This window comes from Lonchura striata, chromosome 1, assembly GCF_050655825.1.
Source record: "Lonchura striata isolate lonStrDom1 chromosome 1, ASM5065582v1, whole genome shotgun sequence".
Taxonomy (NCBI): domain Eukaryota; kingdom Metazoa; phylum Chordata; class Aves; order Passeriformes; family Estrildidae; genus Lonchura; species Lonchura striata.
The window spans coordinates 94,996,297-95,014,134 of NC_140703.1; positions in this window are offsets into that span (position 1 = coordinate 94,996,297).

Below are 17,838 nucleotides of genomic sequence, written 5' to 3' on the forward strand. Positions count from 1 at the left end.
TATAGCTTGTCAGATGCCAGTGTATTTGGAGGATGTTGGTTGGTTGGTTGTCCTGTTTTGCTAATGAGTGGGTGACTATTTTACTTATCCTCAAGCACAGAAGATCTACAAGGTGATATTTCTGAATGTTCCCTGAATGATAATTCAAAGGACCCTGCAACTTTTGTCAGCCACCAGACTTCATCTTCCTGCCTCAGAGCCTGAAACATGGGCTGTGCTGTTTGTTGTGTGTCTGTAAATATCACATTGGTCTGTAGGACCGAGATGTAGTGAAGGCAAGAGCTCTGGAAAGCTCTTTTTGAACTCACTACATTAATCTGCAAGGAGGCTTTGGAATGTGTCTGACTTGAGCCAAAGAAAAGTGGGACTTTTTGTATCTCCTTTAGCATTTCAGGTTTTTCAGGAACCGTACAAGGGAAGAAATAACCCCTCCAGCTAAGTACAGAGCTGTGTGCATCATTAAACAGGAAGCCTTTTATGGTGGTGGGTATGGAAGTGGTGAACTAATGGGATGGATGCATCATCTGCCTGCTGCGCTCCGGCTGCTCCCTCTCCAGCCGCGCACTTGGGAATGGCACCAAACATCAAACTCAGCCTGGCCGATTCCACCGTCGTGCTGTCCCCAAGGAGAGAGCAGGTATAGAAATATAAAATACCTCCAGGTGTTTTAGCTCCTTCCTCAAAGGGAGGTGGCCCTGGCAGGCTCTGTGGCTGGCTGCACTCGCAGCCCCTGCGCTGTGTGCCGTGGCACGGCCGCCTCTCATCCACAGCGCTGCAGAGCCTTTGGCAGCTGCTTTGCTGTGCTCTCAGGGATCCCCGCCTGATTTCCATGCCTGCCTCCTTGGCAAGAAGCCAGCATTTTGTTTACCTCTTAAAAGAAGATTCATTAATGTGTTTTTCCCGTTCAAATTTATTTGTGTGTCGTTTAGCCCGCATAGGCAATTTTGTTTTTCTAGTACTGTTTATTTTCTTCTGTTGGCTGGGGAATATGGGAGGTTTGTTTTTATCATTAATATATTGGTGAGTTAAGTAATTGTTTGCAAAATGAAACACATACCATTTGTGGTTAAAGGAGTTTTTAAATTTTGGTTGGGTTTTGTTTTTTAATTTTTTAAGTTTCTGAACCAAGTTTGGCTAGCAGTTATTTTTATGCGTCCCCACTGAAGTCAATACAATTCCTTAGTTATAACTGAATATCATACTTAGCCTGCTGTAGTTTTCTCTCGTGCCTTGTATAAAGGATGTATTTATGTGACATATCCAAGATTACCAGTGGCCCTGCAAAAGAACTAGATGTAATTTGAATGGTAGCAAATGAAGCCCCATGGTTCTAAACTGCCAGAATAAGATAACCTGACAAATTTAAAGAAGCAATGTTCAAGATATTGATCTGCATTAATATTACACTACTGCCAAAAGTGGTGGTGCTATTTTAGCAGGAAAATCAGATTCAGGTTTTTTGATGGTGTAGACATGTGCATCAAAAAAAGTGCTGTGAAAGTAGTAATTTCACAAATTTCACAGCTGTTTTGTTTTTATTATTATTTTAAAACTATGAGACAGCAATGGAAGTTAGTAGAGTCCCAGAGTCCCTTCCCTTCTTGTTATATGCGTCAAATGATTTTTCAAGGTTTCTGTGGTCACTTTGTGTATTCTTGGGGCTGTGAAAAGAAGATGCCAAAGAGTGACTGCTCACAGTGCGCTCTGGTCCCTTCACTCTTCTTTTAGGGAAGGGAACAGTGCCTGGAGCAGAGGGACAGGTAGGGAGCAGTAACCTGTGGCTGCTGGGGCTCTGAAAGCCCCCCAGGTAGAGGGGAATCAGGGAGGCCAGGTGTCCAACATATTGCAGGGGTTTACAATGGTGCTCATGTGATTATTTAAGCATAGGAGTTCATACAAAGCAAGAATCATAGCACAAGGTTTTCCATTCCTCAGTCCTGGAGCTTAATTAAGTTTGTCCTACAAACTGTCATTTTGGGATGAAATAATTTTAATCATTTAATCAAATGAATTCAAGGTCAGATTGAGAGAAGGAACTAATGAATACATTCTGAAAGAAAGACACTTTCTGTTCAGTGCCACTCTGTCAGGGAATAGCTGAGATCAATTTCCTCTTCCTATAAAGCCATAGCACTGACGCTTAAAAGATTTATGTTAAAAAAAAAATTCTCCTTTCAAGATGGAAAAAATGTGATTGATTGGCTCCCTCAAAGAAAGGAAGTCCTTGTCTAATTAATACCCCCATTTGCTTTCTTTTAAGGTAAAGCATTAGGCGATGATGTGTAATGATCTTTTGTTCCATATTCTGTTTCCAATTCTGTTAGACTAGTGAGTCAGGGTCAGCAATGCAACATTTTCCACTGGCCTCATGACCACAGTGAGGAGGATTTTGAAAGCCAGCTTCTACATTCACTCCTCAAAAGAGAGACATGTTCCAAAAAACGGTAAGATCTCTGTCATCATGAATACCTATGTTTCAAGTTTAAAAACCTGTTTCCTTGGTAACTAGACTTGTTAGGCTGGTCTACTCATACCATGCATGCAGAGGCCACCACATACCATACAAAGCTTATTGAGCCATTTAGCAAAAAACATGTAATGCACTAGAATTTTGTACTAATATTAAAGAATTCCTGAGAGATAAAAGAAAAACTTTGCTGCTTGCCTTGTGCTGTATAAAATCTTCTCCTATGGTGCCAGAAGGTATCATGACAGAGGATGGCAACAGTGACTTTGTGAAAGTCCTTCTTCTCTGGACTCACCTCTCCATCACAATTCCTTCCTGCGTTTCTCCCAAGCATGGTCAGCTGTGACACCCATTTATTGTATTTTTTTTCTGTCTATGAATGCTGCTATGAATACAGAAAACATTTTAAACTTGGCTATTTGGGGCATATCTCTGTGCTGTCGTCACATAGCTGTGTGATGGGCATTAACTTGGATATCCCTGACTGGCAATTTGACTCCCCACACCCAGACAATGTACATTCATAGCATCTTTGGTTGCCAGCCATTTAGCCCATCTGTTGGATTGACTCTTTGCCCATTTAAAAGTCAGTCAGACAGGGGTGTAGGTGCCAAGAAATGTGAATTGAGAAGAGGAGTCTGCATAACGCTGCTGGCAGAGCATCTTCAGTAAGAGCCTCCTCCTTTGTGGCAGCCATCACTGCCAGATGCCTCCCTGCAGTGGGTTACAACTGCTGACATTTGCGTACCAAGAAAAGGATACACGAAGCAGAGAGAAGGAGGGAAGAGTTTCCAGGTTAGCCTTGGCAACTTGCAAGGCAAGCTGTGCTCTTGCAGGTATTCGGTTCACAGCACAAGTAAGAGACGCATGGAGATTGCAGGGTATTAAAAAGTTACTCAGTAGGAAGGAGAGCACATTATTAGTGTGCTAAGGTGAATCTGAGGTTGCCCATTACACTTAAGGGGAGAGCCAATGACCCAGCAGAGGTAGCTGCAGGAGACCAGTAAAGATATTTCTTCTCCTCTTCTGTGTAGGAGACCTATAGGAGAGTGTTAGCCCTGCCTGGGGAGTGTTTCTGAATGTGGAGTAGATCCACATGCTTTAAGGTCATCTCTCTCTTAACCACAATTGGGTTGTGTAGTGAATTAACTCATCTGTGTCTAAAATTTATAATCCAGATCTGGAGTGGCAGGCACATGCATGTTTGCAATAATGTCCATAAATGCATGTTTCACTTCAAGATTGGCTCACTGGAATTACTTCATTTCTGAGACTAACTTGTGTATCTGTCTTCTTTGCCTGGACAGCTCTTCATTTCTGCTGAATAGCTGTAAATGCTGCTGCCCTTTATACCAGAAGCACAGATAGCCTCTTTCCATCATCATTATTATACTTGAATATAGCAGAGAAATATCTCCAGTCTGTCAGTGGCTGTGGTTCAACAGTGCATTCCACCCTAACTAGTATTTAATGAATAATTTTATTTTCTGATCGAACTTGAAACCTAAATAGATGTGTGAGGCCAGTCTGACCTTCAGATTATTTTAGATAATTCTTTATATTGATGAAAAGAATCATCCCAAGCCAGGTGAACAGCTCTGTTTGATTTGAATTACTTTATTATGTTTCCAGACTTCTTTCAGTTTGTTGTTTGAGTTTTTTGCTTCTTTTTGTGTCAGACAAAGATGTGTTACCTTCATGAAATACAGTATGGTACAAGGAGCCCATAATTAGTGCAGAGATAGTGTTTGTCTTCTCATGAATGTGAGGAAGAAGTTTGTAGAAGGTACTGAAATCAAAGAATTGCCCAGTTTTTTTATTTGAGGGCCTGCTTTTTCATTTGAGGGAGCTTTCAGGCACCAGATGAGGTTGTTTTTGTGATCATCCAACTCCTTTGCCATCTTTTGTTATTTTCTCTTCCTGATGTCTTTTGCCAATGTCTAATCCCAAGCAGAGAATCCCAATTCCTGCAAGCCTGGGCTAATTTGCTGAAGAAGTAACACACCAAAAGTGATGTCTGATGCTGTGCTCCACTTTCCCTGATGTCAGCAAGTAACACTGAAGAATCTGGTGTTCAGCATGTAGTCTCTGAGCCAAGAATTAGGGACCACTGCCTGAGGGGACAAGAAGCAGATTTAGTGTGCCTACTTGCCAGTTAATAGCCTTATGTTGTACAGTAACGACTCCACTTGCTCACTACAAGGGAAGATAACAACCAGTTAGAATACAGGAAAAATTCCAAGAGTAACAATTCTCCCTCCATGCCCAGTTTCCATCACTGTCAGGCAGCTTGCTGCAATTCTAAACACACATGGTATCAAATAGTACCAAAATTATTAGGTGCTGATGCATGTGTAGCTTTTGCAACACCAGTCTGCTGTTCTGTGGTGTGGTAGCCATGTGACCCACCTTCCATGCCTCTTTCCCCACCCTTATCCCCTCTGGTCCTGCACTCTTGATCTGTAAGATGTAGCCTGCACAGTCCTCTGCCTGCAGGGTGTAGATACATGATGGGGAAGTGAGTGCCCTTGCTTGTCCCCAGCCTTGTCACTGAGCCATATTCCAGGAGGCTGTTGTGAAGCAATGAGTCTGGAAAAAGACCAAGACTTTAGGGATACAGGGACTGGTGGGGATAAGGTAAGCCCTGCTTCCAGAAAAAGGAGAAAAGCATTTCTGCTTTCGCCAGGTTGGAAGGGAGGAGTTCAGTAAGCCATGGGCTGAGAGGAAAAAAGAGAATTCTGGGGATAAAAGAGGAGGAAACAGGAAGAAGAGAAGGCACTGGAGGTTCAGGTCTCATGGTGCTGCTTTCCTTGTGTCTACTCCAGAGTGATCTGCTGGGAAAGTCCCATTATCTGGAAAACAGAGGTGTTAAATATTTACTGCAAGGTGCTGCACCTGGGTTTGGGCAATCACAGACATGAGCACAGACTGAGAGAAGTCATTGAAAACAGCCTTGTGCAAGAAGAACTTGGAGATTCACATAGATGAAAAGCTGGAAACGAACCCAAAATGTGCTCTCAGAGCCCAGAAAGTCAATTGCGTCCTGGGATGCACCCAAAGCAGCATGGCCAGTGGGTTGAGAAGATGATTCAAATGGCAATGTGTAAATCCAAGCAGTCAAATCCAGGTTGTTGCTTGTCAAATAGATCAATCCATTCTGGGGAAAGAAAGAAGCACAGAAGAATGATCAGCATCACATAGGAAATACTTAATATTCAGTCTGACTGGTACTAGGAAATATGAAAGCTGTAAAATTTGAGAAAAAGTAAAATATCCTCCCGGTGTTAAAGTGCTGCAGCCCAATAATAGTTTCAGTCAATGAAAGCAGCCTTTTAAAATAGCACAGCCTAATTCCTCACTCTTCTTCTGTGTACACTACAGGCAGTATTGCCAGCAGACTGCTGCTTTTTGGTCCCAGAAAAATACTGGGTTTTTTTCCCAATATTTTCCAGAACTGAGCTGAGAAAAACACATATTATTTATTTACACTGTTTGTTAAAATTGGATTAATTATTTTGGCATTTATTTTTACCTAGGTCTTTTTCAGCCAGAGATTGTGAGTGTCCTAACCTAGGTCCCTTTCCTCTTTTGGATCATGTGCTGTTATCCAGTGTTTGTAAAATGCATCCTTTCAAGTTCTAATGGATATCTAATGGATATTCAGCATTCACATAGTTAAAACCATTTATATACCAGAGTAATATATGTATGCTGCATGTTCTGTATATTTTTTTTGTGTAAGCTTTATGCCGTCACTTTTATAAATATCCTGTGTAAGTAACAGCCTCTTAACACTTTTACAGCACGGTGCTGTGGAGGATGTACTTCCAAAACAGGTCAGTGAATTTGGAGGCTACAGCAAGAAGGAATGGCTCTGGTGCTGCAGTCATGCCCAGCCGAGTTAAACTAGCAGAGAGCAGTGCCACTGGAATAGGCAGGCCTGCATTCTCTTTGTCCCTGTGCATATTTAGAATCACTAAGTGGTCTGGATTGGAAAGAACATTAAAGATTGTTTTGTTCCAACACCCTGCTATGGGTTTCCCCCTTGAAGTTATGCAATCCCTGGTGTCACCTGAGGTTTCATGCAGCTGCACAGCATGCCAGGCAGGGAAACCCACCCAGGAGAAAGCTGTGTCAGGAAAAAAAAAAAAAAAGGGATTACTTAGTTTGGTCTCAATGTTTCAGTGTTTGTGAAATTAAAGTCTCTGAGTGGATAAACCATTAATCAAATTTTATTCTTGCTGAGAATTTTCTCTGATCAATGGTAAATAGCATCCATTCTATCAGGCTCCTGGAATGCAGGCAATAAATCTATTAATTTTTTTACTGTGTTTTTTGTGTAAATTTTTGTATATTAATGCTTGACTGCAGCAAGCCTTTTCCAGTCTGAGTTAGGTTGTTCTCCCTTTGCTTGCACTCCAAACTGAGATATTAGGGACGGACACACTTTTGCAGTTCGGGGGGGACCTTCATTGTCTCTGTGACAACAGTGCCCTTCAGCAGTCACTGCTGGGGTCTTGAGTACTTCCAGGTATGAAGCCTACACTGAGGTGTTCTTGCATGTGTGTGGTTAGCAGCAGACAACCAGAGAGCAGTAGGAATGACAGCTGCCCTTGGGAAAGGTGATCCGGTTGCTGCTTCCTCCCGCAGTCCTCCAATCCAAGAGGCAATGAGGTTAATGTAAGTCTGCAATAAAAGACACTTTTTCAGGTACTTGTTGGGGAGGTGTCTGAGGCAGCTGCCTTTATCAGTGGCATTTATGTGTGCAAGCACAGCTTTTGCCCCACACTTAGACTACAGCTGTTTGCACAATGAGTCTGACTGATGTAACCATGTATGAAGCAAGGTCCAGCATGACCAGCAGTCCTCAGTGAAAATATGAGCAGTTCAGCACAAAAATTGAAGTCTTCCAAACATTGCACAATCTCTCACTCAGAAATCCCAATTTTAAGAAAATCAATCCATATACCCTTGATTTAGGGAGGGAGTATGCATTTTATGGGCTGTGTAAGGGCTTCAGAAAGTAGCAAAGGGGATCTGCATTCACAAGAGGGCCAAGTGTAGGTGCCAGACAGCCCCCAAGAAAAACAGGCTGAGTGATGGGTGAGAGGTGCAGCTCAGCTGAAGCACGGGAATCTCAGGTGTTTGGAGGAGATATGTTAGAAGGCTAATGGTCTTGGAATTCTGTAGACAACTCTAGGTGGACTGTATAGCAATGGGAGACTGTTTTTGTCCTCTATCATTGTTAAATAAGACCAACATTGGATATTGGATGTTGGAGGCAAGCAATTCTATTGATATGCAAAAATAGTGGCATAGTAGGATAAAAATGCAGGCCATCAAACACACTGGTCAATATTGTGGTTGTGAAATGCTGAGAATATATAAGTACCAGTGAAACATCAGGAAATAAAAGTGCTTTCCCATCTTTACAGCCTTTCCCACCCCTTTATAAACCTTTTTCTATTTGTTTTCTTTTATAGGGTAATGCATTTCTTCCTTCCGGCTTCACCTCTGCTCCCCCAACCTTTTGTTTTACTGTATTTGTGTTGGGAAACATCTCCTTTATTGTCAGTATCACTTTCATTGTAGTTCTACCTTGTTTTGCAAAATAATTCAGGAAGTCTTGATCCAAAGGCATTTGTTTGAAAGCATTTCAGTAAAGTCTGTAAGGAGAAAGACATCTATTCTTCCACTGTTCATTTTCTCTATAATTTTTCTTCTCTCCTTGCCTTTGCTAATGACCACTAATTTGTCCACTTAGAATCCAAGAAAAAAGACACTTCTACATTTTCCAAAAAAAGGCAGTGTTGTTTTCTATTCTTTGCAAGATGCCACATGTGAAATTTCCTTCCTGCCTGGAGGTCTGAAATCACCACAATAATGCCTTCTGCATCTAGGGCTCAGGGGCTCCTCTGCAGCAAAACACTTGAACAAACCCTTAAAGTTAAGTCTCTGCCTAGCCTCATTGAAGGAGGTGAAGAAGTATGAATGTACCTTGAAATGCACTGAATTCTTGTATAAACATTTGGATGATTTGCATTCAAAAGTGAACTCATTATATTTTTACGCCAGAAGTCGCTTTTCACTTGAAATGTCATTTCCACTGATAGCAAAATAATTTGATTTTTCACAAGAAGAAAAACAACAAACTCCTCAAAGCCAAGCCTCTAAGGGGAATAATTGTTTTTTAAAATTCTCACAAAACATGAAAAATTACATTTAATTTTAGCTGGTCTCTTCTTTTTTTTTACTCAGGAAGGTAAAAAGCTAAGACCATTGACCCTAGGTCTGAATTTAAAAGATTACATGAAAATGAAGAGAAAAAAAAGTGTCATTTTTTATGTTTGTTTCTCCTGCAATGTGGTATATAAACCAACGTAAAAGTTGTGAGGGTCAGATATGGTCCTGAGTCAGAGTCCACTTCCCCATGTTCAGCATGATTGAATTTGACATTCAGGTTTGTTCAGACTGTTCTCTTCTTTGGAAGGGGAGTTTGCAATCTCTGCTCTCTGGTGCTGTAAATGACTGTGTAAGTTGTAAAGTACTGGAATGTTCACCTGAAATATCTATTCCTTTTTACTTGGCACAGTCAGATACATGTCAGGGATTGCTGTACATCCCTAGAGATGCTTCCAACATCACCATGTGAATTAGGGTATCTTGAAATCCAATAAAATGTCCAAGGAATGGACCTGCCTAATAAAGAAGTGTAATTACTTGCATCAGACAAATGCACTTGAAAATAGATTAATAACCTGTTTCTGATACAGAGAATGTCTCAGGAAGTCTACACACAAAGAGTCTGAAAGATCAGGCCCCATGTCATTTGGATTAAGATGTCGCTATATTGTTATCTGGGATGAAGTGTAGAATTTATATAAATATCATCTTCCCCTTGCTGAGGACTAGCAAATTCAAACAACCTGTGTAAGTGATTTCCACATTAAAGAGGACTATGTTTACATCTTGAGCAGCTGTTGCTGTGGTTTGGTCCTGTACAAGCCCAAACCAAATTTAATTTCACATTTGTTACTGTGTTTCCAGGCTTGGACATTATTGGTGGTTTTGTTCATCTGTCAGCATAAGGCCCAGGCAATTTGGCCAGGGAAGGAATACTGCCTAGTGGGACCCCAGGTTTTGGGAAGTGCTGTTGTGCTTTTTCTGCCACCTTCCAGGGTTGAGAAAAAGAAGGGACAGAGAAGGGGAAGTGATTTGTTTTCCTTCTGTCTTTGTATGTGTGAGCTGTGTAGAGACATCCTCTACTGCCATCCAGCTTAGCCACTGCTGCTCGTTTTCTGCCTCTTTTGATGACACAAGGGAAGGGGTGCCTCAATAGCAGAGCTCTGGATTGACAATCACTCTTTTGATATTAAATGCTGAGTGGTTGTCACAGCTTCATTTGGCACCTCCAATGGAATGACTTGGAGATTGCTGTTGAGATCAGGGGCCTGGGATTAGGGACTCATAATCAGTAACTTCAAACCAGTTTCTGATGACCCTAATCAACTATACCAAGTTTCCTGAGAGTACATCAGGGTCCTTATTTCCCCCTGAGGAATGAAATGCTAAATTTTATTCTTCAGTGTTTTTTTATCTTCCTTATACAAATCCCTCCTTGGGTAACTCTGAAAGCTTTAGTACTTTAAGCAAATACAAACATGAGGAAGAACACAGCTTTTTATAGTTTACTCATTTTGCAATTCATATGGCCCTCACAAGAATTTTTTTGCTTTAAAATTTGGAACCTGCATGTTAATGCACTTTATCATGCTTAGCTGGTTCAAGCCAGGTCTGATGAAAGCCACCTTTGAGTTGATTTTTTTGTTTGCATTAAATGCCTATTTGAACTTTGGTGTGGGTGGCTGACCTTTAGAATCAAAAGCTATACTGGTGCAATGCAGCTAGAAGCACTAAAACAAGTGTCCTGACAGTTAAATAAAAATTGACTGGCTGGGCTGAGGTCCACTGGTCATGTTAATTCTGCCAGGACAACTTGGTGCTCACATGATGTTTTGTTGTTATTTTTCTTTATCCCCTATAAATCTCAGTTACATAAATTTGCTAGGGAGGTTTACATCTACTACTCTGGCTTCAGAGTAGATATTTAAAGAACTTTAGTTCCTTTTCTCTGGAATGCAGGATCAGGAGAGGGCTTTCACATTAAAAATAAAAAACTAAATCAAACAGCAGTATTTTATTTAAAGTAAGCAGAGCAAAGGCTATCAGTGTCAGACACAGCAGCAATCAGTTGTGTGCTGACAACAGAGACAGAAGAAATTTTTCCTAACAGAAGAAATTATTGGGGTTTGTTTACTTTTTCCAGGGAGAAAAAGATAATTTTTAAAGGATACAGGATACTAGTCCTAATAATAATAAATCAGAAGGGAAACTTGTTTGCAGCAAAACCCTTGAAGCCCTCGAGCTTTTGGCCCTTTTTGGAAAACTACTGATCACTCTAAGTTCAAAGAGGTCAGTAGAAAATCAGGTAATGCTCTCAGAATCCAGCCCAGTGGCAGGATGAGACAGTGCTTTGGGGAATGACTCCCTGATTTATCATTAATAAGCTGTAGAGGAGGAACTCTGGACTCATGCACAATTTTGCCAATAGGTAAATATTTTTTGCATAGTCATGTTAAAGCAATTTCCTGGCACTGCTGCTGTTTACCTTGCTTCTTCATGAAAATAGAACTCAGATTTTTTTCTTAGGCTGCCTGGATTCTGTCATGTATTTTGGATTTCCTAATGCCAGGCTAAATTACTGTGTACTTGATTACTCTTTGCTCTATGAAGCATTAACTCCAATGAAATGGAGTACAAAAATTGAGCATACCATTGAAAACCAAAGTCTCAGAAAATCAAAAAATCAGAAAGAACTATTTTCAAGTATGGAGCAGACAGAGATTTTAGTTACTAGTCAATGATAACATTTTGTCACTGGAGTTGCTGATTTCAGGCTTCTCAGTACTTGTTCCTTTATGTGTGATTCTTGAAAAGAAACTGGTCTATCCTTATTTTGACTCATGTAGGTATTGCAAAGAAGACAAAACCTGCTTCAATAGCAACACTGCAGTGACTTTTGGCAATGATATCATGCTATTTTTTCTTGCTTTGGAGCTATTTCAACAAGTACTGCTGGGTTAAATACTCTTAGGAGGAGTTGAAGGAAGCGCACATTGTGTGCTGGAGGTTCTGGAAGAAGAGGAGTCCCTGAAAGTCTCTCTCAGATGGTTTTAAAAATTATATCAGACAATGGACATGTTTACAGCTTCATTGCACTTCCTGCTCTGAAGTACAGCTTGGCAAGCTTGGGGTGCAGCCCCTTAACCCACCTGTTGAAGTGCCAGTAAAACAGACACACATCTGTGACAATATCATCACACAGAGGAGTTTTGATTATTAATGATGATCCACTTCTGTTGTATATACAAGAAACCTGCAAGAGAATAGCTATTACTGGTTGTAATGGTTATCTTATTAGTGCTGGTTTTTTTTTTTAGATTTTTTTTTTAAAGAATAATAGCAAATTTTCCTGACATAGCTGAGCCAAATAGATAACTGCTACCCTTGAAGGAACAAATTCCATCCTTGTCCTTCTCCCCTTTTCACACCCTGATTCTTTAACACATCTCATTTCTTTTCCCACTCACAAGCATAATTCCCTTCCTCTTTAAGCTAGCTCTGTCATTTGGGGAAGAGAACCCCAAACACCACATTTCTGTTTCCACTGAATATTCATATCATTTTGATGAATGGAATTCACTAAACTTATTGGTTGTCCCTCTGCACTGCCAGACAACCAGCATAGCTGGCACAAGGTAAGTGACAGACATACGTGTCCAGTGCACCATGACAAAGGTGTGTAGGCTTTCTCTTTTCCTGTAGTATAACAGATATTTGGCTCATCCTGCAGAACAAAGTCATACTCCAAAAACTTCATCCCAGTGACACGCCCCAGTAATATTTTTCCTATTATTAAAACCAGTTTAAGAGGTTCTGATTTTCCAGTTCATCTGTCTGTTCCCACTCTCCACAGTTTCTCCTGCTCATTTCTTAGCTGTGCTGAAATAACTATTTGTAGAGATGTGTTGCAAGCTGGATCACTGGAATTATCAAAATCCTTTTCAGAAGTAGTTTTTTTTAAAAAAAGGAGCTTCATCTCTGATCCTTCTGGTGATTGTGATCAGAGTACAGCCCAAAGAGCCCAAGGCAGCCCTGCAGCCCTGTCAGTAGCAGAGCTGGGAGGGCGCTGAGCTGCAGCTGTGAACCAGGTGGATTTGCAAAGAAGGGAACGAAATGTCCAGGAACAGGGAAGCAAGAAACTATTTTACAGTACTTTGCCAATAGAGAAAACAAATATGTAAGTTATGTGGCTTTAGGTTTTGTTGCTAGTAAAGGCTGCAGGGAAAATGACCAGGTAATGTTCAGCAGCAGATAAAGCAGAATTTCTAAGCACTGATGGCAAGTATAAATTTTTACAGTAAAAACAAAAGGCTAAGGACATCAAGGTGACAGCTGTGTTTTCAGCTTTGATCATACAAATTGAGAACTGGTGCCAGGTGGGAATAGTTCTGCCTTTCCTGGGATCCAGCTTTAACAAATAAGCAATTTTGCTGTGGGAGCTTGTAGGTATTATTTGTTACACCTGACTGACCCATACTTAAAATATGTATAATAAAGAACATTTTCTAGGTTTGAAATGAAAGAAATGCTCATCATCATCATGGCTGTAGTTGCTTGGAACAGGAGAACAGTATAATATTCTGCAAAGTTCAGGTTAAGGAAACCTACTATTTCCTAATAGATCTTTGTCTAGTGTTAGACAAACCTCAATTAACAATACGTAATGAGCACCTCATGCTGTAATTTATAGGATTGTATAAAACACCATTGTCATCTTATGTGTTTACATGGGATACAGATTTTTTGTTTTAAAGTATATATAGGCTGAGAGCTGAGTTCTCTGAATGCCAGTTATGAGGAAACATTGTCTCCCCAGGGTGTCAGTGACTTGTTTCTATTAAGTACATAGTCCCTAGCAAGTTTCTGTTTATGGGAAGAGAACTTCACCTGAAAGGGACCTTATTAACTCCCAAGTTAAATGGGAAGAGCAAATAATTCCTCAGTGTCATAATTATCAGTCTGATTAAATTATAGATTACAGGTGTCTGTGATAGGGTAAAGGTTTGATCTTGAATGAGAGCTTAAATAGTAGCCAACTTTCAACAATATTTTCTTCTGAGAGCAAAAGACAATAATTTCATCCTAAGAAGAGTGTGCATAGGAGATTTTTTAGCAGTATTTGAAACAAAGAAGTAAAATGTCTTTGAGTGGATCTAAACTACACACACATCATTATTACCTATTTTATTTCTTGAAATTTGAATTTAAGCCAAGTAATAAGTGTGCCTCAATCCATACCTTTCTCCATCTACTTCTGTGCCTATTTTTTTAAATCTGTCCTGGGTTGAAGTTGATTTGAGGGTAACTAAAACACCAAAGAATTTTTTCTTATGGATGTGATGATCCTTAAATCCTAGATTATTTGTTTCTTTTCTGTGAACATATTTTGAAAAACTGAAAAGTTAGTGTTCTTTCCCAATTATAAAATATTTGAAATCTAGAACACCACCATAAATAAAATCTCTTTCAATAAGTAGGGTTAACCAGCATTTCAAAGTCTTTCACTGATAAAAGAGAGTGTTCATGCTGAACTTTAGATGTAACTGGAACAAAAGATATCTCAAAGAACAAAATCATAGATGAAGCACATTCTCATAGTAGGAGAATAAATATTTTTTTAAAGAAACATCTCAGATACATTAAACAAGCAAATAAAGAGCAATGCAACACAGGCCAACTGGTTTTAGCATACATTAAATGATATGGAACATAGCAGATCTGTAATTGTGTGAATAAGAAGCAAAAAAGGATAGTCGTTGTAGAAATTGCTGCAGGTGTAAGATATTTAGGATGCATTCTACCTAACTTAACCTCAATTCAGCCTCAGAGTTTCAAGGTTTTAGGGCTTGTGCAGATGGGATTCTAATCAGGAATGCAGGTTCAGTGCCAGAGGGGATAGAAGTTTCCTTTGTTTACAATCAGAGCTGCTTTCTGACCTTCAGCCATTGAAAGCTCTCATTCAGCTTTAAAAATATCAATGTTCTCACTACTGATGCTTTCCAGGCTTCTTATTTCTTGTTACCATGACTCAAGCTAAGCCAGGCACATGCTGTTTACAATTGCTGATGTTTTGCTAAGCTGCTACCAATGTTGTTATCTCAGACTCTTTATAAGGCTCTGATTCTGTGATTTTATCTTACAGTCTTCAATATACTAAGATCTATTACAAGCATCAAGATTAAATTTTTTACCTGAACCTCAGAAAAATCCTTTTGGAAAGCTTCTGTGGAATTTAGAATTCAGTTTCTTTCTCTTTGAACAAGTCTGTCTAGCTCTTTCTTGTACAAACAAGAGCTTCCAAGGAGTCATAATAAAAAAAAATTAAAAAGTTTGTATATTTTATGAATGATAGAAACACAGAAGTGGTATTATATAGACTAAAATATATGAAAGATTCATACTCTAATGTCTTAGGGTCAGTGTTATGTAGGTAGAATTCAGACAAAAACAATGTCTGTGTGGCTCTTTCATCTGTCTCTGATGTTTTTGGAAGAATTTATTTGTTTCCAAATATGTGTATGGCCTGCCACTTTGAACTGTTGTAGTCATTCTGGGGCTTGAAGACTTATTTTTCAAGCCTCAAAAAACATGCAAGTCATCACCAAAATCTAACAAAAGTATAAAGTATGTGCTGTCAAAACTTCAAAGTAAGGAGGAAAAAAAATGCAGGTGCAACTGCAGTGTTCACAAGAGGCTCATTTTCCTAATGATTCTGTTTTGACAAGGAGAGGCATAAAACACTAAGGCTGTAGCCACTGACAGAGAGGTCTTTGCTACAGATTTTCCAGGTCACATTAGCCAGCCCTGTGCAGAAATGCAATAGAAATGTAGTAGAATTAACATTTTTCTGTAAGACAAATGCAATACTAAGCATGTGGATACACTGCTAGTTACTCTGGGTGACGCCTAATTTACTACAGGATTTTAGCAAGGTGTGTAACTGGAGGTAATTTTGCAGAAGAGGCAGTGCTAGAATGTTGTTGGTGACTGGGAGATATGTTTTGTTGTTGACTGGTCAAAACAGGTTCTACTACAGCTTTATGATTTGTTCTAGCTGACATCTTCCTGTTTTTATAAATATTCCACCTTGTTAAGGACAACTTGTTAAGGTGAAAGCTTTTGAGTTTGTCAGTATAAATCCCCAGATGAGATAGGGATAAGAAGATTTAGCAAATAGAGACAAAACTGAACATTTCAGGAAATAAGACCAGATATAGATTGGAGAGTAGGAATGTAGCAAATTGTAGTCCATTTAGATAGCTTCTTGAAAAAAATTTTCAGGAGAGAGTTAGCAGGAAATTATAATATTACTAATTTATTTTTAACTAGTCAAAAAAAAAAAAAAGATGGAAATTGAAATTGGCCTCTATGTGATTTTAAACTAATATCTATAGAATCCTTCTGTCTTAATGCAGGGATGTAAACAATGAATGAAATTGATCAATCATATTTCCTCTTTAAACAAAAAGCATGATTTCTCAGTTTGCATACGATCAGGTTTTTTCACTCCCAAGGTCTAAAGAGCATGTTTGAAACAGTTTTCTATCTGTTACTAACACTTTGTCCTTTTTCCTTTTCCCATAACTTACAATTGACCCTGAAACAGGTTCCAAGAACAATTCGTACTGTTGGATGAAATCAATAGGAAAGTTTTATTGCTTGTTTTCCTTTCTGCTTTATTTCCTTGTTCCTTACTGAGCTGCTGTCCTATGATTTTTATTTTTACTTAGTTTTTAATTGGGAGGCTAGTAACCAACTTGTAAATTGTCTTGCTGGTTCCTTGTCTACTTAGTCAAAGGAAAATTCAAACCATAGGTTGTAATGAAAATTCAAAATATAGCTTCTTAGGAAATTTCTTTGTGGAGGTAACAAAAATGACTTCTTTCATTACTCCTGGGTAGGAGAAGGATGGTTGGAAGAAATGAGTGCAGGGGGTTTTCTTCCTTTGAAGCTTTGTTCCACTCTCTGCATCCCTAAACAATACTCTGGTATGGAAGACAGGCTTTACTGCTGCATTATGAGGGACCTGTTCCCACATGTCCAGAACATTTCCTCTTATAGGGTAAGAAGATACATTTCAGATATGCCTGACCTGAAACTAAGCCATAATTCTAGCAGTCACTGTGAATAGTCATCACTTCTAGGTGTTCATCATCTTACAAAGATGGGCTCAAAGACAATTACAATGACATAAGGGAAAATCTTGGCCTTTAAATGTCTTAGGGAGTTCTGCTGCTGACTTGACTGAAGTCAAAATTTCACCCTGAATACGTTTAGCTTGTTGAATATCTTACATTCCAGTGTCAAGTAGAAGGTTTCCTGTCTTTCTCTGGTGGCTAATGTCCCAAGGACTTGTAGATCCCTTCAGAAAAATAAACTGGAATTTAAATTGTTACAAGTTTGCTTTGCAGTCTTTTCATTCAGATTCATGACTCTGCACTCCTGTATTGAAATGTAAGAGATGAATCTGATTTTAAATGACAGGTGAACACCTTCAGATCAGGCATATGGTACATCTCTATGCAGCAATTCTGCAAATGGATCTTTCCTACAAAATTAATTGATTTCAATTCAGTGACACAGTGATAATAATTCATTCTATAGTTCAGATACATACTTGATTGACTTTAATTTAAGTACATTAAGATAATAATAATAATAAATTCTATAATTCAGGCATTGTAAGAGCTTAAACGCAGGTGTCAGTTTGTTCCACACCTCTTAGTAGATTAGCTTTCTAATATATCTCCTTTATAATGAAATTGCAGTGGTGAGGCTGTAATTTGGGTTATCTGCCAAATGTACTTATGCCTATTTACATTTTAAACTTCAACTAGAAGTGACACATACTAGGTATTTCCAAAATACACACCAGATTTTACAGCACACACAGAGAATGAGATACTTTTAATTTGAGATGGAGACTCTTGCTGATCACAAGTTTTTCTGTCATTTCATCACAAGCTTCTTTTAATAGGTATGAACAAAGGTATTGATTAGGTAGAATCTGAAAATAACAAATCTCCTGCCACAAGGCTGAGTTATCCAACTCCCTGACTGTGAGAACCCAGAGCACAGGGACTATTTCTCTGTCTGCTCTGAGGGGTCCTGACCCCCAGAGAGTCACTGACTTTGACCCTCATTCATGGAGAAAACTTCCAGGACTTCAAGATAGACTAGAGTACACA